The sequence below is a fragment of the Apteryx mantelli genome, chromosome 7, assembly GCF_036417845.1.
Source record: "Apteryx mantelli isolate bAptMan1 chromosome 7, bAptMan1.hap1, whole genome shotgun sequence".
Lineage (NCBI taxonomy): Eukaryota > Metazoa > Chordata > Aves > Apterygiformes > Apterygidae > Apteryx > Apteryx mantelli.
In genome coordinates this window covers 33,095,602-33,121,536 of record NC_089984.1, presented here as the reverse complement: position 1 = coordinate 33,121,536, position 25,935 = coordinate 33,095,602, and the positions used below count along the sequence as shown (strand labels likewise).

The following is a 25,935-nucleotide window of genomic DNA, read 5'->3' as shown; positions in this document are numbered from 1 at the left end:
TGGGGTTGAAGCTAGCAAAATATTATCTTCAACAATAGATACTACAGTTTTTTCCACTGATTTTAAAACTAAAGACAGCATGCTGCAGTTTCTGACACCATTAGTGTTCAGAGTCCACCTCTGACATTTTTTTGATTTGTGATGGGCGGTTTGTTTTTGAACTGTTAAGGGTAGGGTGAAGCCTTGAGGCTGACATGCAACACTGTTGATAACATGCACATTTTTCAGCCCTGCGATAAATTTCCCATAACTGCTGGCCTGGGCCATGACTTACTTTATGCAATTTGACTATTTAATATTTGAATATAGTAGCATCAGTCTATCTGAAGTAATAGCTCCAAGGCTATAGATGCAAGATGAACATTTTCAGAACTGATTACCAATTTTCAATGCTCAATTTAAGACTCCTTGAAGCAGCCTATTTTCAGAAGATGTTGAATGTTGCTTTCAGAAAGTCAAACCTCCCTTAAAAGATTCTTCAAGCTAGAAATTCAAAGTCAGAAGTGACTTTTGGAAGGTGCAGTTAGAATCTGAATACTGCCATTAATAGCAGTGGTTGTCACAGCTTTAGACACGTTTTATTTTGTATGTAAATCCAAATAAATTTACATATTTCAGTAATTTTATATCACTGCTGCTGAAAAGGTCTATGTTGTTTTCAAAGTCTAAAAAAACTTGCCTGTCACAGCTGCAAAGGAAATGACAAGAGAAGAAAAACACAGTCAGTATATATCAGCAATTAATTCCATCCACAACTGCCCAGCTGTTTGTGCATGGAAGAATCAGCCTGTTTCCTTTCAGGGCTTTTGCCACTGAAAACTGATATTGCACTTTCAGAGACACAAGCTGTTTGTAACATGTTAGGAATGTGCACTAGATCACACAAAGCTGAAGAAGAAATGAAATCCAGACCTGACTCACTTTGCAGTCTGCCAGCACGCTGTATATATCTACATTATGAGGATAAAGTTATCTGAGGGAGTGGGAGACAAGAGGGAGGGGACAGGAATGGAGAACTGCCAGCAAAGTCAGATTAAGTGCGCAGAATGGACACTATTGTCATTTACTGGCAAAGACGAGGTGTGACATTCTCAGAAATCCACATGTCTATGGCATGTTAACTTGGCCAAGACTTTTTTTTTTTAATTTTATTTCAGCTGCTTGCCAGACAGGTAGATTTGGGGACACTTCAGAAAAGCTGTTACTTTTACTTGTGAGTAGTACTTGCACAATGGAACTACTGGAGACTTGGCTCCATCTATACGCTTAGCTCGAGCAAGAAATTTCAGCCTTAACAATGCTTGCGGTCCTGAAATGCTAAGAGCTTAAGGTGGAAGAATTTAGCCCTTCAGAGTGAGTCTTTCCTATAATTTCCTCCCCACCTCGATTTCAGGAAAGGCACAGAATAAATAAAAAGAGGATGCTGTCTGCAACATCTAGAAACCCCCACTGTTCCCAAGCGCCCGGAAGTTTCATCCCACTCTGGAATGAATTCACCAGGCCACATGCACAGCTTATCTTTTTCCTCTCTAACATATTTTGGGGGGGACGGGGGACTTTTTCCTCCCTTAACCTAAGTCAACACCCATTTAGAAACTCCAAGTTATCTCTATGGATTCCATATTGCTGGGTAAAACCAGACACAACAGACTCTCTTACTCTGTACTGCTGGCATTTACCCTTCAGCTCCAGCAACATCAGCAAAAAAAAGCGCTTCATTGATCTTTAGTAACAGCAGGTCACTTTTTGACTTGCTGGATCAATGAACAAGAAGCAACATCTCAACCTGTGCTGCACAGGCCTTCAGAAGAATGACCAGGATAAGGTAATATTAGTGAGAAAACATTTGTGTTTGACAATTTTGAAGAGCAATACCTCAGGTAAGAAGTAACTATCAAAGGCATGATGAAGTACCATCTTGCATATTTTCCTCAGTAAACTGGGTTTGCTAAAACTACAGGCATATGTACCAGTGTGTGGAGAGAGAAAAACAAATCGCAGAAATAAAACCTGTGATATTATGTCCATATTCAATGAAACAAACATGAGAAAATATTCTTTAGCAAGTAAAATTTATTCAGTACATAAACACCATCTTTTTAAACACTACCTACGCTTCCAGAAGCTTGGTATCATCTCTGAAACACCTACAGAAGTATGCAACCTCATCACTGGGAAATTACAAGAGTAGAGGACTTTCAATAATTTAGTTTCCCAAGCAAAGTAAATCCAAACCCTACAATTGACTGCAAAGAAGTATAAATTGGTATGACTTGCTTAAAATACCTTCTGGTTTTATTCCCTTGGAACCAGTCAGCTCAGGTAGAAATGAGTCAACAGAAGCAGCACAATTTTTTAGTCAAGAGTAGCGCGTACTTTACACTGCAAGTAGTTTCACTGTATTGCTGCAGGATCAACGCTGATTGAAGAAGGCACGAGCAGCGTTCAGAGTTTTCCCCATAATTCCACTTTTGCTGCTCAATGTTCTTGGGCAAATCCACTGGGGGATGATCCTTGCCTTGTTTACTGTCTGCCTCGCCAAAATTAGAGTTTCTCATATACTACAAACCTGCAAGAAAAGTTTCTCTATATGAACAATCCATCTTTACGCTGGGGGTGGGAAGGGGGTGGATAAGGAAGGAGATGGAAGCAGGGTCACACAGAATTCAGACAGATCAAGCCCAGGAGCTCCAGGGCACCTACGCCAACTCACCAAACCTGTTAGGTCCCTTCACAGGGCAAGTGCTTAAAACAAAACACACACACAAGCAAATCCCCAAATACAGACACCCCCTCCTCCCCACACACACAAGCAAATCCCCAAATACAGACACCCCCCCTCCACAAACACACACACACACACGCAAATCCCAAAACACAGACAACCCCCTCCACACACACTTTACTTGTCATAAATACTAAGCAACAGAAGACAACATTCTGGGGGGGGAAAAAAAAAAAAAGGCAAAAAGACTGATTTTTTTTCTCTAAAAATCCCACAGGATTAAAGGCTTTTAGACCTATCTCAGACTTGAAGATATTTCAGCAAACTAGGGGATGCTGACAGTGCTGTAGCTGCCGCTCAAGAAAGCCCACGTCCGAGAAAATGACTCTCAACTCATCGTACTTAATAGAACGTTTATTAATACAATATTAACCTATTTCAGAATTGTTTCTCAAGCTCAATTTTACAGTAATATTTTGCTACAATGCTCTGTAAATGCTGATATAGGTTAAAAGTGATAGCAGAGCCACCATCACTAAACCAGTGAAACCCAGCCGGGCATTACAAACAGAGCTAATTCTAATGGATCTTCAAGGCGCACGTGTGCTGGCGGCTAACCAACGTGACTGTTAGCACACTACTCTCTTCCTTTTATTTCTTCTTCTACAGAGCATGATTCTTTCTTGTGCAGCAAATCTATCCAGGATCTCTTCACTTAAAAGCGTAAAAACCCCTTCTGGTATCTTGGAAGCAAATACCACAATGTTTTTGCTCTTAAGGCTTTAGAGCTTAAATTCAAGCGTGACGCTTCAAGCTGGAGATAAATTTAAGTGACTAAGGCTGCAACTCCAATGCAGAGAGTGCCTCAAACCCGGGTACCGCTTCTGTCCCAAAATAGACGCAGGCGTGATTGTATAGGAGGCGTTTAGAGTGGTGCACAGGTCTCACACACGTTTTCTAAACCCATTGAGTATTCCTTCCTTATTTTATCATCATTATTTTCTGCAGAGCTGATCTGTAGTCTTCGCATCCAGCCACAGCACAAGCAAGTGGTGTTCACTCCGGCCGAGGCAGCGCCCGCACAGATGAGCGGGCAGCGCAGAGCGCGGACGCTGGAGCGACCGAAATACGGAAGCTGCCCAATAGCGCCCACACACACTCACGCTGGGTAACAGAAAAGGCTTCGACCTTGCAGGAGGAGTTTAGTGGGTAAATAACCATAGCTCATACCTCATCAGTAAATAATCCATGAGATATTGCAGAGGATTTAGATTCAAGGGAGGGGAAAATTGGGCACAAAACTGCCCAATGACTAGAGTTCCCAGTCTGAAAGGGAAACTGCTCGGTACTAAAGTAATAAAATTCTCACTTATCATTCATATTATGTATAAGCTATATAAAATTAACATTTTAATTTTCAACACTAGTTTTCAAGAATTCATTAGGTTCTAGAGTGGGATTCATTTTGCCTAATTTTAGATATTTAAAACACATTTGAATTCATTGCCTAATTGAAGGCTTGCTTTAGGGTGAAGAAATCATTTCCAAGGCTTCATCACCTGCATAGACTTGGAGATTATAATAGAAGCACATAATTTACAAGTAGACATCCATACTGAAAACATTTAAAGTCACGCAAGATGAATGTGGCTCTAAAACACTAGACAGGTACATGCAAGACTGAGGAAATACTTAGGAAGAGCAGGTCACTGTAAGTACCAAGGAGGAAAAAATGAAAATAGTGGATTTAAAAAACAAGAATTTGCTCATTAAATTCCTACAATCCACACAGCACCAGAGCTGGATACTTTGGCACGTGTTTTTCCATGCAGCTCACTAACTTCAGAGGTAAAGGGGTCCGTCATATTGACCCAGTCTGACGTGGATAAAGCAGCCATATAACATGCATAGTAATTTCTGCATTTGGACACAAAACAGCGTAAAATGAATACACAGCAGCTACCAAGCAAACAGAAAGATCTGGCAACAGCAGCGGGACTGCAGACACGCAGCTAAAACATGCCGCGCGAGAGTGTCACCAGGCAGACAAACAGGCTTTCCGAATACCAAGCCCAGCAGCTAGGGACGTGAGAAATATTAAGTAAAAATACGTATCTGATTCAACGTAAAGTAGAAATCAAAAAATTATCAACATGCAGGGAAGGGAGTGGGAGGAAAGGTGAGGAGAGGAGGTTTTGTGATAATACAGGTGTACTTGATCAGGAAAAATTATTTCCATGGAGATTACTGTAAAGCAAACAAAGTTTAAAAGGAAATGGTGGTTAGCCAGTTCCATAAAATATTTTTCAAGCAACTATAATGCCTCCCCTCCCACCCAGTAAATGCTTGATGCTAATGTACTTCTCAAAGATTTTAAATTTTCTATATTTTATTATTGCTATCATGAAAAGATAAATGAGTTGAAGAGTTAGCAAATATGTTACACAACTCGCACACACTTCTTGACCTCACCACAGTATAAAAATATTTATATTTACATGTCAGAGTAACATTGAAACAAGCAAAGTACTCCTTTATATGAGAAATCTTTTATTAAAAGTCCATGTTGAAAAAACAACAAAATCCTCCCACCTCCATCAGCCTACTACAACTATGTTTCTTTACACTCATTGAAATACAGAAGTTAGAGCTGATCTGAAATCTCTCTTTTGGTCAAAGTTAATTTATACTCAATGCCTTGATTCACAACTGGATCTTTTTGGTCCGAGTTGGCAAGATGAATGGAAAACATGCAACGTTGTAAATTATGGCAAAGATGAAAGAATTGTTGAACACTTCTCTAAAGCATGCCAGCTTATCAGTATCCATCTACAAACATGCATTTTCTTCCACGTGACAAAATTTATGGAAAATAACAAGGTTCAAAGTCGATATTATATGGCTTAAAGAGAACAGCATAAATTTATCTACAGTGTATCTCCCCAAAGCTAGAAGGATAGATTTGATCAGAGAAAACATTTCAGTGGACGTAACTTGACCTCTTTCATAACCTTTCCCCATTTTGCAATCGCTTGGTACCAAACTGGCAGACAGCCGAAGGAAGCAGCAGAGGGTCTTTCATCAGGTCTAGCATATCTGTTTTATCTCAAAGCCATCTCACCATCACTAAGGGATCAAAACTTCACACAAATCGAAGAACTTAGACGAAGCCAAAATTAGTGCAAAGACTCTTCTTCCTGAACATTTCTGATGGAAGGAAGACGCTACACCTTATCCATTTTACCTTACCAGTAAGGGAGCATCATGTGCAACACAGACTCCAGTTTCATACTAGTCTACTTATTAACCATGCCACATTCACCACAAAGTAAGTTTCTACCTACGTCTTGTGGTCAGAACTTGACCAAAACTAAAAAAAACATTCACATCTAAAGCCGTATAGGTCTGCAGTCACAGGAGATTTGACCACACAGAGACTATTTTGTGCACTTGAGGCAATACAGTTAATTCAGTCCACTATTTCTTATGAGCTATTTGCTTATTGACATCAATCTGTTTTAACAAAAAAAGTTAGGCTGCGGTACAGCATAGCGCTTCTGGTTATTAAATATTTGCCACAAAGTTACACGATTAGAGAACAAAGATAATCGCTTTTTTTGTATTTTATACCGCTGGCAGTTTCAATTCTGCAAGCTGAAAGGGAGGAAAAGAAGAGACCCAATTAACCGCGTGTCCGCCATCCGGCTAAACACCACACAGGTACAAGCTCACTTTTCTCAAAACATATGACAAATGATGTATGCCCACACGTTTACCAGTGCTGTGGTTTTCGTTGTTTTTAATGACACCACCAACCTGCCTGTACAGACTTGCTGGTCTGCAGCACCCTGACCATTTCGGGAATGCTTCGGATATATTCAAATCCCGCTCGCCAACTATCACGCCTCTGACCCTCACGTACTCTTCAGCAACTGATAGCAGCTGACAGATCAGCGTTTTCACATACAATTTCCTTAAGATCTCTTGGGTAAATATTATCTACTCCTGGCAATTTGCTACTTTTTGTTTCCCTCCCCTAAAATCTCTTCTATCAACACTTCAGTTTGAGACCAGTTCTCAAAATATCACTTGTAGAGAAAAGTTCCTGCATAAGAGAACATGAACGCAAATCATTTAATTTTCATTCTGTGGCCTTATCTTCTCCGAGCACTCCTGTTATGCCTCAGTCGTCTGTCAGCTCCACAGGCTTCCATTTCTGTTGCATCTGAAATGATTTATTACAGGTTCTCGTGTCTTTAACAAGTTGTTTCTCAGAATCTCTTTTGGCCAGCCTTATTATACTTTAAAATTTTATTTGTGAGAGGCTTTTTCCTTTCCATTTTCTTTGTTCGGACACAATTTCCCTTTCTGAAAGATGTCTCCTTGTTCCTAATAAATTCCTTAACTTTGGTGTTAAGGGGCTCTCCTGGCCTCGGGGAAAAAAAGTCTTTTTTGATAGATGGTATAGATAGGTGGTATGCATTTTATCCAAGTTCTGCATCAGAGTCTTCAAATGGCCTCTCTGCTACCTGTAAGCTTTCAATTTCCTTGTAACGAGCTTCTGTATTTTTATGTGGTACTCATTTTTTAAAGTAAAACCTCTCCTGCAGTGAACCTCACAGATATTTGTAAAAAGATCCTGAACTGCAATATCTTACGGCTATAGTTACACAATGACTCTGATACCAAACATTTTGAATCAGACCCTGTGCACTGCTCAGGATCGGATCAAATTGCTCCCCATCTCACGGGGTCTTCAACTACCTGCACGCTAAAGCAAGATGCAGTAGCAATATGGTAACTGAAGCCGCCCCTTAACACTTTTTTCCGACTTCAGCATCTCTTTGGTCTCTCTGAGGTGCCATTCTTGTCCTTCTGTTGGGGGTTACAGGCCTAATATTTTCCATTGTACAGAAAAGGAAACTGAACTATTTCCTAAAAGAATTGTCCGTTTCCTCTCCGAGCTTTCTTCAGCATCTAGAGCTGGTCTTCCATCAGAACGATCATCTTTGCAGGCAGATGAAGCAAGAGCTTACGTCTCCCAGGCTTCTGAATACCGCTGCAGTTTTTCCTTCACAGACCCCATTCCCAAAGGCGAGCTGTCCCTAGTGATCTGGTAGCGACAGGAAGAACGTACTGGTGACTGATCTTTTTAGCTCTGGGGTCAAAGCACTTTTCTTCTTAGTACACGAGCTCTTTTCTTCCTTCATCCTTTCGCAGGTAGAGCTGGGGGCACAGACCCAACCCCCTGCAACCAGCTGATCCTCTTCCCCAACCCTCATCCTCAGACGCTGTGCCCTTACCCGGCACTTGCATCTACCCCCCTCCATTCAGCCATGGTGCTCTGGCCCACGGCTTTGCTACCCATTTGCTTCTTACCCAGTCCCATGCAGGGCCCTATAGCCCTGCACCCCAACACCCATCTGAGCAACGCAGCCTTCGGTGCGGTCTGAATACCTGCCCGATGAACGCCCGCGGCTGCCGAAACAGCTACTCTGCATCACAGCAGCCAGGCAGACACCACAGCCTCTGAAACCACTGAATTTTCACTCTGTTAACCAGCAGTCTTTCAAATTGTTACACTCCTCCTGCATGGAGAGTGCAGACCCTAGTGTATATTTTAATTATAACTTCTTACATGGAGAACAGAAGCACTGGGCTGTACGTGGCAAGGAGCATGAACTAACACGTGTGCAGTGAGCCACTACTCAAAACACCTCAAGCATAGGTTGAGTGTCTTTGCAATAAACGAAAAAACCTGCCTGCTTCTTATGGAGCTATCCAATTTTCAAAGTTGCATTTTAGTCCAGCATCTCTTTACACTTGCCACATTGACTGCAAGCAGTAATTTAAAGTGATCATCCTCACCTGATTCCACCAGCATGGAAGCTACCTCTACCACCACTAAAGTTACCACTGACAAAACAGCCATATTAAATGTTTTCCTTTATACCTCTATAGTGAATGAACAGTTTTTGTTGTGTTCACTTGAAAGATGACAAGGTCATTTTTACTAGAACCAAGATTATGATTAGCAGAGAAATTCACAAAAAATGCTTTACAATTTGGACGAAGGTACAGTTTAAAAACATGCTTTTGCATATTCATTATTCGAAAAAAAGCAGCATATTGGAAATGACAGGTTAAAGCAATAAAATTCAAAACAAACTGAAAATCTGAAAACATTTAAGATTTCCAGACATATTCTTCCCAATCAGTACTTTTGACTACTAAAATACTAGCACTGGATTCACTTTTGCATTGACATGAACACCCACAAAGTGTTTGCAATACTGCAAGTAGTTTCACTGTCCTATTGCACTTGTTCTGTGAGCAGCTCAAATCCATGCACAATTAAAACAAGAAAATCCAGCATCCCACATGTTACCAACTCTTGCTTTTGGGCTTAATTCTGGAAAGTGCTAGGCACGCTAGCAAATGTGTCAGACAGAAGTATGTTGAAAAGGCTTCAACCAGCACAGGCAGAATGCTGGCATGAAAATGCCAGCGGTGCAGAAGGTCCCGTCCAGTTCCCTGGTTCCGATGTTACCAGTGAACTTTCAGTTCAGCCATACAAGCGTAACTATAATTAAAATTTCTGTTATTGAAGTGCCTTATTGGGAGGCAGGTAAGAATCAGCTTTGCTATCCCAGAATCACCTATGCCAAAGTACTGAGAGTGACTGATATTTTCTGAAAGTTCTTCCTTTTACAAGTTTGAGACATGTATGAACAGGTTTTCTCCTTTGAAAACATGCATGAAATTACCTCCTTATATACCTTCTAAGTACCATGTTAGCACTCCAAACGTCAAGATGATTTGTTCAACGTATTATAACCAGGCTGGTTAAAGTCATTAGTAATACTTCTAACCATACCTTTCATAGTATTTTTTTTTTTTTAAATATTAAATGAATACAAATTCAAAGAATGCAAACAACACAAAGAGTTTTGTTTGCTGTTAAATAGTGATTTTTGGAAAACTGGCTTATTACAGGAATTACCCTTAACTTACAGCCTTTGTCAGGTATAAGTGGCATACTGACATGCTTACAATTAAACATGGACTAAGTTGAGAATAAACAGCTCTGTTTCAGCAATCATCAGTCAGCGATCTGTGTAGCTGCACTGTTGTTAATCCTGAAACGTGAATAATCTAAATTTAAAATCAACAGATCTAATTATAGATTACTCCCAATATGCGTATGGATAAACTTCAAACTAAACTGTGCGACTTGAAAACCTGCATATCTTTCTCTGTGTTTAGGTGTCGGCACCGGGCTGCCACCGTTGACCACCGAGAAGAACTCCTGAACGCAAACAAAGCGTAAATAAATCAGCCTCAGGCTTACTCTGCATCAGAGATCTTCTTCCCCACCGCCTCTCCACCAAGACTCGTCAGCTTAAAGACCACACAACACAGAGCACCTTCCGTAGCTTGCGCTCCATGCTGATAAGGAGCAAACACAGACTACACCTTTGGAAACAGTCAGCAGAGTAAGTCCTTAAGAAAGGACAGAATTAAGGGAACTCCAGCTCTAAATGACTTGACTGACATTATTTTAACCTGACGTGACAAGATACATATCTAAACCAAACCTTAAAAGGTAGTTCCGCATTTAGTAAAGTGAAACACAAAGTCTTCTTTATGCAAATCACTGGTCATAAGTAAACAGACAAAAGTTAAAAATTGAACTGTTAAGAAATATATCCCGCTTCAGAGGGGAAGCGCAAAAAGCTGTGTGCTTATTAAACTGACTTTCTAAATATCAACATTTGGTAAGGAGGCCATCATTACTAAAAACAGCTCAATGTGTGAAGGGAAAAAAATATCCTAAAAGCAGGCTGTTGCTCGAAAGATTCAATCAGTATTTAGCAGAGGAGAGTTTTAAGGCTTATCACTACTTTGGAAGAAGTTCAAATTTTAAACAATTATTCTTCATTCACCACACTCAGCCTAAAAATGAACAAAGCCAAACCAGAGCAGGTTGAAAAAACAATCTCCACCATAAAGTAACAGCAATGACCTGACACATATTTAGCTATATTTATTTTTTAAGCTCACAAAGATATGGTATTTTTGAGAAATCAAACAGAAGATTAACTCCTGAACTAAGGAACAATTTTAAAATCAGTACAGCGTGGTGGAGATAAGGTTACATATTTGAAACAATTTAGTTAATAGTTAATAACAATTTTAGATAATGCTAGCAAAATGGAGTAATTACACCTTTTGGAAGGAACATTTAAACTAAATCCTTTATGTTTTCTTATAGTTACGAGTCTATTGATTTAACATACGCCAGTTCACAAATTGGAATCAGCATTTTCAGCATTAATTCCAGCATCATATAGAAAGAGCTGAAAATTTGATCAGCACCTCACAAACAGCTGAATAACTGCATCACCCCCGTGTTCCCGAGAGCTGCTCTTCATTAATTCACACTTCAGAGAATCTCCGCAATCTGTGCTCCTGACTTGTACGAGACTGCTAGCACCAACTGCAGAAGCTGAAAGCTGACAAGTCTTCTGCTTGGTGAAAATCCCCAGCGCCCCCCTCCTCTCTGCCACCCGTCAGCAGCGTTTACTCCCCTAGAATTCCTGCCTGAAATAACAGCCAGGCTTTGCTGACCCCCCAGTGCAACCAGAGACTTTATATTAACGTAGTCTTCTTCCTTCTCCCGCCTAGCAGGGAACTGCTTTATCACACAGTCCAAGGAATCTGACAGGGAATGCGATATAGAAATTTATCCACTGCCAGAAAACTGCTTCCATGATAGGGGCATAGGAAAGAATGGGAAAGCAGTGGAGAGCAATCTAACACCCTTCAACACTTTCCAGACACTGCCGGGGGGGGGGGGGGGGGGAAGTAACATCAATGATTCAGGATTTTAACACAATGAACAAAAATGCCTTCCAAAGATACACAGGCTGGGAAAGTTTGAACATACTTCACCTAAATCCGCAATGGAAAATTTTTTATCTTCAGAAGTTCTTCATAAACACTAGAATTAGAAATGCGTTTGAAAACATACGGATCTTAGCTCCAAGCATCCTATTAACTCCTTAAAAAGCAGCACAAATTTGGTTAAGCCTTCCCTGCTACTGTGGATCACAAAAGCAGCGATTCTAGCAGGCTCCTAGGATGATAGCTTTCCTGGTTTACTTTAAAAGCTTCCTCGCCTTCCACCACCTGGTTCTCCCCATCCAGCTCTGCCCCGTGAGAGAAGTGGTGCAAGCGATAAGGGTTGCTCTGCTCCTTCCAGAGAACCTTTGCTTTCCGCCCCCTTGAGATAAAGCAATCGCCAACCTGGTGCTTAACATACAGAGAACCATGTTCTATTTGTAATGGGAACCTACACAGAAAATGCTGTTTTTTCAAAGAAAACCCTTTCATATGGGTAAAGCAACAAGAGTTACACACAAAGCAGGTGCTTTTTAGGAGAAAGGCAGCAACTGTGAACAGGATCTGCTTTTTTTTTGTTTGTTTTTTGTTTTTTTAATCCTCTTTGATTACCTTAGTTCGTGCAATGTATGTTCTGCATTGTATTTCATTTGTTTATGAGTATCCGGGCAGAGCTCCAATGCTTTGATGCAACTGGCCACAGTAAAAAGCTCAGTTCAGCATAGAAGTACTACCACCAGCAGAGAAAGCTGGACGGGTGGAGAAGATGCATATAAAGTTTAAGTGTACAGTGCACATTTCCATGTACACTACAGGATATGGTTGCAACCAGTCAAGCAAACAGGGGCTGAGTTCCAAAAAGGTTCTTCATCTGAACAGGAAAGAAGTCTAGCAGATCAAGTCCTCCAGTTCCAGAGAAGTACGGAAAAATACAATTGTCTTCACCCTATAGGTAGGTTTTTTTTTTTCCCCCCTCACCAACACTAAATGAGAAAAATGCATCAACACAGTGAAATTACAGTATTAAAAAAAAAACCCAAAACACACTACTGTCTGCAACTTCAAATATTTAGTGAGAAGATTAAGTCAAAGACCCAGACTCTTCTGTACTGGAACTTTTCATGCTAAGAAACGAAACGAAACGAAACAAAACAAAACAAAACAAAAAGCCCAACTTCAAACTCATTCACTGCAGCGAATCAGACCTTAGATTTCCATGTTATTTTATGGAATGTGCATGACCTCAATTATGGTTTTAATTTTATGTTTGTTAACAGCCTGCAAGACTAACTTCTTTTCATGAGTACTGACTGGAAACAGACATTGAAGGCAGGGATACAGCTGTATCACATACTCTGTTTTGCATTCAGGCGGAGAGGATGGAGGCCCACCTGCACAACTAAAACGGCTGACTAAAAAAACTGACCAAAACATGAGAGCTCATGGGGTGCACGGGGCCAAGAGTTCACCGAGGCAGTAAAGTCATCTTCAACCGCAGCGTCCTGGGCCTCTTGGATCCTAAAGAAGGCTCAGGGTTGGTAATGGATGTAAGGAAGAGCATATACAGGTTTCATTTTTGCATGCATCTAGGAATAAACACTTATTAAGCAGCTTCCATTGCTCGAGTCTGGGAAGGGGTGCACTTAAATCGGTTTTGAGTCAATATTAATCAGAATTCAACCTTACTGGCCTGGAAGGGCAAGGGCTGGTAGAAAAGGAGATCTAAACTTGGAGATGGTAAAAAGAAAGATGTGTTGAAAGATGTGTTGGGAGAGGAAAAAAAAAAAAAAGGCACTCAAGAGCATGCTTAAAATAATACCACAAGCAACCTCTAGCCTCTGCTTAGGCTCAGGAAGCATGGGGTCCAATAGCACAAACACTACAGCAGCCTCGTCAGAAGCATGACCTTCGCCAGTACTGGTACAATCATCCTTCCCAAAAGATATGCTCATTTTTGTGAAGCACTTTAGGGTAGAGACAAAAAAAAAAAAAAAAAAATCTTGGTTAACATTGGTAAATGTAAAATAATTTGGTAACTGTTCTAATCTACCATACATTGATCTTTTCCTCAGCACTAATTGAGTACTAACACTGATTGAGACCTAGAAACATGCTTTATATGAGAAAGATAATGAGACATTGCATACTACTCTCAAAAACATAAAATTCAATTTTACAAACTGCAGGGATCCTAAAGTAGAGGTTTGAGACTGTTCCAGAAAGAGGCTCCAACAGCTCCTCCACTACTATAACAACAACTCAAGGTGAGAACTCTCCTTATATGAACCACATGGGAGAGGAAAACTGCCCGGGAATGGGGCTAGCCAAACAGTTAATTCTTAACACTGAATTTTATTTAACTAGGTTAAACAGCTGTGGATAATGCTGTCTGCCTGTCTGTATTTTAGAGTAGGTTTTTTTGGTGAGGGTCTTGTGGGGGACGAGGGGGGTGGGCAGGGACCGACCAAAAAGCCCCCACAATTTAGGTGAGAAATTTGAACATGGATTTAGATTAATCTTCCATCTTACTGTATTTTTCTATCATTTGCTTTTAGTCTGTTCCTCAAACAGACCAGGAAATAAGAAGGATGTTGTTTTACCATGCTCCCCTACCTTTATACTGTGAAGCACCCAACTGGAGTTATTGAATAAACTCATAAACCCTCCAGGTTACATTTTTCTTCACTGGCAGCTTTGCCTTTCAAGTGAGCTCTACTCTTATTAAAAGAATCAGAAGCCTTCCTCAGGCATCCCTGCCTTTGAAGATCAAGCCCCAACTACATTTTATGGAAAAGATCTTTCAGTTCATACCTTTTCCAAACTGCATGGTAGGTTTAAACAATTACACAAGACAGTGTATTTGGATTTGGATTCCAGGCTCTCATATAGTCTCAGGTTTTAAAAATACATTTTTTCTTTCTTCCGGACATTCCTGAAATAAATGCTCCAAACAGTGAGGATCCATTGGTATTGGGGGGGGGGGGGGGGGGGGAGAAGCTTAAACAGCATAATGTAAATTATGAATAAAGAGTCTCTTCCCACAAGGAAAAATTAAAAACCAAAACCCATTTCTTCTCAATATGCATGTAGCAGAAAGACAAGAGTGAATTCTGCTTTAGACAAGAGAATCAAAACTCTTGGTATACATTATACAAAAAAAGTTATTGCAAAGAAGGGAGAACAATCTTATATTTTCTTCTAAAACTTGTGCTTAACAGCGTTTTCTTAAATGGCTGGGAAAGTTTGTAGTTTGGAGCCAGCCACATGTTACTTATCAATGCTTCAAATGCAGGGTGAGTAAAAAGGGCCATGTCTGGTTCCTTTTGCAATAGGGAAAATCTCTTTTGAAGTCTTTTTGAGGGACTGACAGGGGAGAAAGTGTCAGGAAAAGGATCTGACAGGTTTTGCACAGTGAGGGGCAAGAAAATGTCTGCAGTAAGATCTCTTGTCTAAATTGGGCAGAGAGATAGAAACCTCTCCTTCAGCAGTGGAGGAACCACATGAAAGGTTTGAGCCTCACTTGTATCTTTTTTTCCAGCTATGCATGAATTCATTTTTATGCTTTTTGCCAGCTTCTCATCTTACCAGGAGTCTGTGGGAGAGGTCAGTCCAATGCTGAAGTGAGTGGAGCGCGTGTTAGGGCTCCATGTGCAGCAGACAGTCTCCTACGTTCCCAGGAAAGTGACTTGCATTTTAGACACCTCAAGTATTACAGAAGGCCTGAATTTAAAGGTGGAAGAGACTGCATAAATGATCTTAAAGCAAAGTCAAATAGCTATGCAATTACTCTGCTTCTTGAAATGAAAAGCATTATTGATGAATCAGTTGATACTGCTGTTTTACTCTGGGACATCATATGTCTCTCACATTTCCAATTCTATGCAAACCACTAGCCTGAGAAGTTTTGCATCGCCTGCAATTTAAGCACAGGCATCCACTAGCAGGTCAAGAAACTCAACACATTTCATTTTTATCAGCATGGAAGTTTTTGGTGGTGGTGGTGTTTTTGTTTTATTTTTTTTTATTATTATTTTTTACTTCCCACATTCTGGAGACACCATTTAAAAGGAAAACACTCATTTTTTTCTTCAATCACAAAGACAGAACAAAGACTTGATATAACCAGTCTAAAAACTGTACAGCTTCCGTATAAACTGTATTCTTATCCATATCAAACTGTTTTTGTAGGTATGTGCTGCATGAACAACCTACAGTTCTAAAATATGCAAATTTAGCATAAACTTCTCCACAAGGCAGAAAGCGCCAGAGCTCACTACCCCACTCACAAGTAACACTTTCACGTATACTTGGCGGAAGAAGACAGCTTAGTATCTCAGCACTATTCAATTTAAAGTGTACATAAACATGTAGTAAACTTTTATTAATAAGAACTATCAGTTTTATATTTTTACAAAGTGATAATGTTCTGACTCCTTCCTTGCTTCTGTGTCATAGTAGTGCCTTTGCAAGGTATATGTAGCGTTCTACAGGCAGAGGACAGGCTGTTAGGAAGAGCTTCTGTTCTAACTAAAAACAAAATCAACGGGCACAGATGATTTTGTCATACTCTTTCCTTCCAAGTAAGTTTCTTCTTTATGCATATGATTATTTTATTTAGGAAGACTGAATTAAAAAAAAACAAACAAACAAAAAACGCCCCCCCACATACCCAGAGCAGATGGGTTATCAACAACAGCCCAGCAAATAAAGGAGATAATTTTAATGAGTTGGAAAAAAAATTATGAAAAAGTACACGGAGAGTAAGAAAAACAAACAAACAAACTGAAAAAAGGTTCAAGACCAGAATGCTAGCAAGGTCTTAGAAAGAGGGTTATTTTAAAATAGTCTTACCATCATTAACATATCAGCCATGAAAACATGAGTCATAACACTTTTTGTCTTATTTTAATCAAGGATCGGAAAACTGTAGAAAATACTGGTAGAAAAGTAAGCTAGATAAGAGAATGGGCACTAAAATTGTTAAAGCACTGCGAGAACATTTGCTGCCCACTAAGACCACAATATAATATATCCTACATATACACCAGAGTAACACTTAAGACATAACAGTCAGAAAGATATGAAAACTTATTAGTTCTGCACTTATAGGCTACTACCCAGGTTTTGGTGTCTTCAGACTCCTCCTTTTGCATCTTTAGGGATCTTGCATATAATGGGTACACGAGGTGCTGAATTGTAACTTACTGTGATGAACCTCGAAACTGCAAGCAATAGATTCCCTAATGTTTGATGATACTTATTATCAATTAGTTAGTGATGATACTTATTATCAATTAGTTAGTGTACCCATTTGTAGAAATAGGTAACATTCACCTCAGTGTGGCTAGAATTTGTAGAATATCTTGATATCCTTACACATACAAAGTTTCATATTTGGAGCAAACACTGTTCAATACTGTTCAGATCCTTGCACACAATCCAAAGCTGATGTGCAATTTCTCCCTGCAACAGTATTTCTTTACATAACATGGAAGAGATTAAAAAGCACAGACAAACACACATATATGTTAATAAAACCACTTTAAAGTGGCAGCTTGCTAATCCCCCCCCCCCCCAATTAAAATCATTACACTACGCGATCAGCAAGAACGCAGCCAAGAATTCAGATAACAAAACGTTTAGGTACCTTGATTTTTTCCACAGCTCTCCGTGCTCTATTAATGTAGTTGACCTGTAATGCAGAAGAAAGAGGTCACTGACTCCTGGTGAGCTTTTCAATATTGCTGCAATATACTGTACACTTAAAACTTAAGGAAGCATTAAGAGTATCAACAAAAAGTTTCTTGAACTCTTTTTTCACAGTATTTCATTGAATTGCATTTTACTTTGACAACACATAAAACATCCTTCATACAAATAATCTCGAAGGGAGCCTAATTCCCGAGCCAGCTGACGAGTGCCTGGTTTGGAACGAAGCCGTTTTGCCCAATTTGCACGTGTTTCGGACCGGAGAGCCCCAGGCAGCCTACCTGCCGGGCTCTGCTGACGACAGAGAACAAGAAACGCGGCCCGCGATTCCTCTTCTAGCCCAGCAAAGGGGAAAGTTTAAAACAGCCCGTCGAGCGCCCAGCTCCCGAGAAGGCAGGCTGTGGCTGGGGAGGGGAACGGGAGAGGGAGGCAGCATCTCGCTTTGAAGCTGGCGCCTCCCTAACGGCTCCGGTGCAAAGTTCGCAAGGAAACAGCCGCCTTTCCCTGGCCCTCGCAGGCAACCGGGCGGCAGCGAGCTCTCCTCTCGCTTCATCTTGTATCGCAAAAGTAAACTCGCTAAACAAAACAGCACAACTGCGTGCTTCTACGTGCTTTTGTCTTCCCTTAGTATTTGAGCACAAGTTATCTTCAGCTAAAACTGCCAAAATTGATTTCCATCATTCTCCCTTTTCTCCTCAAGCTCCTCTCAAAATTCTGAGGAAAATCAATTATTTGCAGGCAGGAGGGAAAAGGCACTCCACAATTTTATACGTGCATACAAAACATGTTACATTTTTTTAAAAAAACCTATCCATTGCAAAGCAGACATTTTATGCATTGTGAAAATACTAAGCTGAGTTTGTAGCTGGGCCCAGGCAGCGAGCTCATTTTTGTCCATATGGTTGTAACTGTCCATTTCAAGCACCAGCTCCTCCTTGTTACTCTTGCATGACTTCAACAGCAGATTCTCAAGCGTTACTTTTTAGATGACCTCTGTTTATCGTACTGCAAATGCTTCACCAGCCTCTGCTACCTCTGCTGGCTATCTCACTCCCCATCACTACTAAAGCCTGGATTATTTAGTGTTCTCCAAGCTCCAACCCTAATGAATGAACTTCTGGAAAAACTAACGTGAGCAATAAATAAATTAATTTTGTATAATTCTAGTTAAGATACACTACTGTTGCAAGATACTCCAAAATAAAAGCAAAAAACACTGAAAGAGCCATGGTTGAAATAAAAAAAAAAGCTATTATTACATGTATGCTCAAATGGTGTATTTTCCCAGAATTGCTTTGTTAGAGAAAGTCTTTTTCTCACTCACTTGAAAAATGGATGTGGCAATAAATATGGAAATATTTTCTGTATGCTTATATTTAGGAATGAACAATGTATTCAGCATTAATACAAGTAAGCAGGCACAGACCTGTTTCATCTACTTTCAGGTCTGATGGGAATACAAACTGGAGAGAGACAGAACGATAGCTTAGCTAGGTGCTCTTCTTTGTGGGGTTAGGGCGTATTTGCTCATTTTTATGTCCTGCCAACTGCTCCCAGGAAGAGTCTGCAAAGCTATAGCAGTGACTAGAAAAAAAAGTATGGGGAAAGAAGAGGAAGTATACTGGCATCAAAATGTCTTGTTTAAAGTAGAAGCACTCCATAATGTAAGTAATTTAAGCACCTTAATGTGACTGTTCATTCTTGGCCTGAGCACGGTTTACTTTTCATCTACTTCACACTACCGGAGATAACAGAAAGCTATTTCTATGGGAAGTTCCTTATGTGTTATTTTAAGTGTAGCCGTCATCCACAGTAAGAAATCTCCTCTTATGAGCTAGCAGCTACTGTTTTTAGAGACCTTCTATAGAGCACTATCAGACCTGAAAATTTTATACTCTCCTTAACAGACCCACGACTGACAAAATTTCCTAATCACAATGGTTGACAGAATGCAGAAGTCCACATTTACTAGGGTGTCGATCACTGTTTTAGTCCCCCCACCACTAGTCCTGTCTCATCATGCTTGGGCTACCACCACGGAGCAGCACAGTACCCCTCATTTCGGCTGGGTTACGCTGGCCCCGTGCAAGCGTGGGGTACATGGCCGGCACCCAGCACCGAGCCCTGGAGGAGCCAAAGCCTCCAGGGCTGTCGGCCAAAGGAGGCCGCAGCAGAACCAGCTGAAGCCAGGAACCTTAGGACATAGAAAACATGTCATACACTTCGGAGCAGATTTTTTTTCTGCCATTTGTCATTAACTTTTCGCTCTACCCCCTCTTTCCTCTTCTCCTTCGCATCCTCCTTCTCAGTGACCCCACACGCTTTCACAATCTCTTCTTCCCTCCCCAATCTAAAATTCCCATAATCAAAAAAATGCCTCCACAATTGTGGAAGTACCGTGACATTTGTTGCCATGACCCAATTCACTCTGTTTACCTGGTAGGTATTTTTCCATCCCCTTCTATCCAACCCTTCAGGATGGGCTAGAAATTCTTTGAGTAGGAACCGACCAACAGTTGTGTCTTCACTGCCCTTAGCATATTTAGGCCATACTCTTAGTCCTTAGTCACTATAGTGAACATTAAATGACTCTATGGCCAAAAATAGAGTTATACATCCAGTAACAAAGGATGCAGACCATATTTAGAGTGGGGAAAAAAGTAATTTTGAAAAGGATTTAGCAGTCACATAGTAAACAAACAACCCAAAGCCAACTCGCAACCCAAAGAAAATAACAACTAATTCTTGGAGGAACGAACTAGGAAGGGAGATGGATTTTAACTCAAGATATGGCAGCAGTCAGACAAATACAGAATATGAGCAGCTTCAAAAAAATTGGAATACATCTGAATTAATGCACATGTTAGAAATTACATATATTATACAAATCCTAACAGGATATTGAAAATGCAAGTACAAATTAAATGTTAGGAAAGGGTTTTACCCATAGGAAGAAAAGATTTTCGTGTCAAAGATACCATTTCTCTTCTTGAGAATTATTAAAGTGCAAAACCATTTGGTTATTTGAGCGCTTTCCTCCCCCAACTCAGAGAAGCAACGTTTTAGAGCTGCATCTAGAAACTGTGAGTAACCATAATGATGGATAGCCAAGGCACTGATGGGATATCCCAAAGAAACACCCTCTGTAATGAAAACAGTCTTCAACTACTGCCATTATAATGGTTGATCAGTACGGTTTAGGAACTTCTGGATTGATCCAAACCTTGAGTATAGGAAGAAAAACTTTAGTAAATATTAAAGAGAATTATGAACTCCAAAGTGAAGAGCTAGCAACTTTTTTTTTTTTTAAACAAACAAAACCATCAAAAGATTGTGCAACTCTAAGAAAACCCTTAAGGAAACAATTGGGAATTTTTCATAACATGGTATTTCCTTATACCACTGACCACAGGAATGCAAACAGTTCCACCAAACAGAGATTTCTTCATTGGAAACAACTGACAACCTAACCATGTTTCCATCTTTTCCACTCTCAGCTCTCAGCATACAAAACAGATGATATAATAGGACACAGAAGTGTCGTACAATCACTACGATAGCCACAAGATTTCTTTGCTAAAAAAAATAAAAATAAAATCAACAGCTGAGAGGCTATACAAAAAAAAAACCCAAAACAAAAAAATCTGAGCGTGAGAGAGAGAGAAGAAAAGCAGAACTTGCTTATGTTTAATTATTGACCCTGTTTGTCCAATCACTTAAATTTTGTTTTTCCACTGCAATTTCTACCCATTCGTTGGATTTTCCCAAAGTACTGTTAGCACCCCTACCAACTAGACACAGACACCTAACCCCCAGTGTAACTCAGGATCAGTATCAAGGCACTTCTAAAGCATTCCCTGACAGCCAGGCAGGCAGCTCTGGCAAGGAACACTGGAGTGAAAATAAGATTGTTGCTCCATTTGCAAAGTGGAGGGGGGAGCACCACTGTACTTTACCACTTGTGTCTTTTATAGTATCCCTGTTCTAATCTAATGACCAGACTGCCCTCCAGTTCTGCAGTTTGCAGTAATTATTTGAACAACGCTTAACAGTAATACAAATTCTCCCTAAGGAAGTCAAAAAAAAAAAAAAAAATCATATACCGTTATAGGCAACGGCACTTTTGGTACTGGAGATCCACCTGCCTTCAGACTCTAGATGAGGAGACCAAGCATCAGAAATACCCAGGAGGAAAGGCAAGACAAGCCTTACAAAGGAGGGACTTAATTTTCTTGACAGCTAATTAACAAACACCAAGAGGGTGTTCATTTGGTCATGGAGAATGAAATACGTACACCTTGCTGGGCTCGATGTGAGCAGAGAGCGACTGAAACGCAGGGAGAGAGAGAAAGAGAAGAAATGAACGTAAACACGGTTAAACATAGTGGTAAAACAAGGTATAATGGTAAAAACAAGGAGTATCATCAGGATTCAGAAAGGTACCAGGAATGCAAAAAGGTCCTAGTTACCAGCACTCTGACAAGTATCTGTCATCACAAGTTTGCAACTCAATTAAGCCAAAATTTTAATCAGGGCTGCAACTGCACTTAATTCTCCCCATTACAGCTGAAGGAGAGCAAGAGGGAGAAGTCATGAAAAGAGAACAAAAATGAAGCGTGCCAAAAAGACCACACTATTTTCAGAAGGAAAAAGCAAAACAAAACATGAAAGACTGAAAGCTTTATGTATTTAGCGTGCCAAAAAAGCAAAGTTGAGAATTTTGGATGGGAGGGCAGACAGACAAATGCCTTGACGTCAGAAAGGGATGCTAAAAGAATTTGCTTGTGTGGGAGGTTGTTTACAATCTATGACAGAGCGATTACTACACTGGTAGTTAAGGAAAGACTCTTAAAGATTTCCAGTTCTGGAATTCCCCATTTAGGAGTGAGCAGAACATGGACAAGTTCTCCACGTTCTTCAAGAAGGAAGAAGGAACATGGCTCTGACGCTCCATGCACGGACGGACGCAGCCACGAGGCCGAGCCAGGGGAGTGAAGACACACGTTCCGGCGGTGCCGTGGAGGAAGAGGTTACCCGTATAAACCAAACGCGCATTGTTCTCTAATTTTCTGGACAACATGATAAAATAGCCATTGCAAACCTCCACAAATGTTTTAACACACGAAACAATTTACCAGAGGTTTTTGAAAGGGAAGCTAGCAATTTTAAGCTAAGCTTGGTTTAAAAGAAAAAGATGAAAAAGCACAATAGTTCAAAGAGATGCGCATTGAACTTCCAAAGCGCTGACCTTTCGTTACAGCATACTCACCACACTGGACAGAAACTCATCTTAGTAAGCACTCTGTTATCCTGTTTTAAGATACTGGCGGTTAGATTTTAAAGGTTTTTATATAAAACGTATTTTCATAGTATCTGAGATTAGCATGGTTTGAGGCATTGTATTTTGCACTAAGAAAATCCAGGAATCTCATGAGCTCCTCCTAATGCTCCTTTCATTATGTGAAACGATTGCTCGAGTGCCGCGGCAGAGAGCACGCCGTACCCAAATGACGGGCACGAGACGTCCGCTCAGTGACGGAGAGAGCGTTGGCAGAACGTGACCGCAGTGACTAGGGCGGACATCCCTGCGCGTGAAAATAGTAAGCGCTGCCTTCCTTAAAGGAGTTGTAGTAGTCCCAGCTCACACAGCCAAAAGAGGGAATACTTCCTTATCTTTTCAAGCATGGTATCAACTTTGGTCTTCCGGGGAGTTACCAAAAAAACAAAACAAAAAAAATCCACCCAGACCTGTATCTTCCGGATAAAAGATGAATGTATTAGCATTATACATGCCCTGAAGATTACAGAAAAATTATCTTTTCATTGCCAGTGTGCTGCTCCCTCCCAATTTATTCTGTCAGGCATTCTCCTGCCCGCCAGATTCCCAGCATCAGTATTCTGCAGCGAGGAAGCCAAAGCGGACGGCAGTTGTGTGGCCCCCGGGACAGCACGGCAGCAGTTCATTCTCGCGAAACAAATGGGATTAAAACAGTGGCACAAAAAACTGCAGATTGAACTTTGTGGAAAATTTTGGAAATGGAGAACATCAGGGTACAATGTAGACTGCAGGTCACAATGATGAAGACGTGATTGAGATACACCAGTGCTAGCTCACTGGCCACCATAAACACCAGGTGCTTGTTATCCTCAAGTCACCCAAATGTCCCTAGTCTTGGAGAACACAGTTTTAAAGAAGTTAAAAACACACATGAGCCCTCCCCTTCATTTTATACAATGCTGAAGATCTAATCATAAATTACACAAAGAAGAAACTTGGCTTTACATCAAATAGTGCAGCAAATAGTTCTTTTCCAGTTATTACCTTAACTAGATAGCAAAATAAAACATTAACTGATATACCTAAATCTGTGCTGAGATTTAGAAGACTACGCATAAGCTATTCTTTGGCTTTATTACCAACAGTATGCTACAGAAAAAAACAAGCACTAAAAGCTTTTCAATTTAATTTTACTGATGTTAACATATAGAGAACTACTCTGTGCTTAGACTACCCAAACTATGCAGGCTGTAAAGCAAGGCAGTATTTAGAACACACCACATATTTCCACAATTAGAACTGAATAATATCAAGCTACACAAAAAATGATTTGCTGGTTTTGATTAAAAGGGACAGTTCATTTTTATTTTTTCCTATAGTCACTGCATCAAGTTCAGAATGGCAAGAAACTAGTGAGTGGAGTCTATAAAACCTTCTACTCAAGCTGAATTTTCACTACTGTCAGTGGAAGCTTTGGCCTTAGTAACGATGCAGAGTTTGATCTTAGACAAATGTTACAAATTAAACAAAAGCCATTGAAGAGTTTCTAAGTGAGCTTTAATGTTTTTGGTTGAACTAAATACATATTAGAATGACATTATTTCAGACTTCCCTTATGATATTACAGTTTATGATCTCACTTAATATTGCATTTTACCTTGGTAATCTGATAAATCCTACTATTAAGGCTCAGTGCTCAACAATTTACTGTTGTAAAGACTAAAACTACAGTATGGTATCTGTTCTGATTATTAATTCTTAGTAAGTTTTACAAATATTTTCAGGTAGGGTATTTTAAATACTGCATTATTACTTACATTAAACTTGCTTCACATAAATACAGTCCAAGTATTGGGAAATGGCAATTTCAGAAAACATCTGAACAGGCTTATGGATCTGGATGGCAGGCACAACCTACGTGAGGCACATCTGAGGTCCTCTGTGATCTCAGCGAAATCATTTGAGTATTACATATTTCAGTTCCCCCCCTCCTTAAAATGAGGTGAAGTCCCTACTGAGAATGGGATTAGTCAAGCTTTATTCATTAATATTTTTGAATATATTACAATCTTGCAATGAGACGCGTTTCAGACAGACATAATACAAGTGCTAACTGTGGCTTCAAAAAGAGATTGTCAAGGGGAAGTGGAGAGTGCACCTTTATCCTTACTTATGAAAAAAGAAAAAGCATAAAGATTAGATACAATACATTTGAACAAAATAATTTAAGTTAGGTTTAGGTAATCAGGAACACAAAAAGCCACTCAGCATTTTCCAGCTGCTATTTAATGTCCCTGAATACCTGCCTCACACCCTAATCTTTGTTTCTCTACTTCTTTTTTTGCCCAACACCGCAGATATTCTGATATTCTGACTCTTTAGATTTTAAAGTGTACTGGAAGAAAAATTTAAATATTTTTTAAAAAGAAAATGAAATGCAAAAGTCCTGCATGACTCCTTTCTCACCAACTGTTAATGTAGGTTTCCTAGATTCTTCTTCTTGTCCCAAAGATTAAATTTCCTTGTCATTTTCTGCTAGCCTTCCAGTGTCAATTCTAACTCTTTCTACAAGCTCTTATTATTGTCCTCAGATTTTTCTTACTAATATGTAGTACTCGCTCCACATTTAAAAAAAAAAAAATCCACTCTCAGCTTCTCACCAAAAATCGTCTACTCCAACCACTCCTACGCAGCAGTTTCCAGGATCCTACTCCCAGCAACACATGGCTGTTTAAGAATTTCAAAAGCGCTAACGGTTCTAAGAAATCCCATCCGCTATCAGCCTTTGTGGCTCCATCCTTTTGTGTTTTGCCTCCTACTTCTGCATTCAGTTTTTCAGCGCATCATTTGACAAATTACAATCCTCTGCACCTTTTCAGCAGCTTTATCTTTGGCCCTCTTCTCCTTCCATCACCATGCGCGCTCTTGATGTCTGCATGCTTCCTGTGAGCATTGCTTTGACCAACATTCCTGGGCCTACGAATCAAATATACTACCTTACCGCTAAGCTGTTTTTCCTTGCACCATTTTTTTATTCTCAGTCTGACCACCACGAGGGGATGTCTTTAATCACCACAAATTCGCAGTCAGAACCATGTTCTGGATGCTGTATTCAGACCACCTACTGCTTTACCCAAGATACCCACTATAGCATCTTAAATTCAAGAAAGGAAAAGGCATTTCAGGGGAGTGAGACTTCTGCTTCCTTGGTCTCTCAAACTAGAAAACAAGAGCAACTCCCCTACTCGCTCAGATATTTGTATTTGACACACTCTTCTCATTAGACTTGCATGTCTAAACCATACTTAAGTATTTGCAG

At 40.1% G+C, this 25,935-nt stretch overlaps 1 protein-coding gene across 3 annotated transcripts in view; it reads right to left on the bottom strand.

The window, feature by feature from the left end:
* ADD3 (adducin 3) overlaps positions 1–25,935 on the bottom strand; it is a 110,572-nt gene that overhangs the window by 51,258 nt on the left and 33,379 nt on the right. For all 3 annotated transcript variants that reach the window (XM_067300224.1, XM_067300220.1, XM_067300221.1), the window contains exon 2: positions 17,277–17,321. The gene's annotated coding sequence lies outside the window, so the exon portion shown is untranslated. The remainder of the gene's footprint in view (positions 1–17,276; positions 17,322–25,935) is intronic.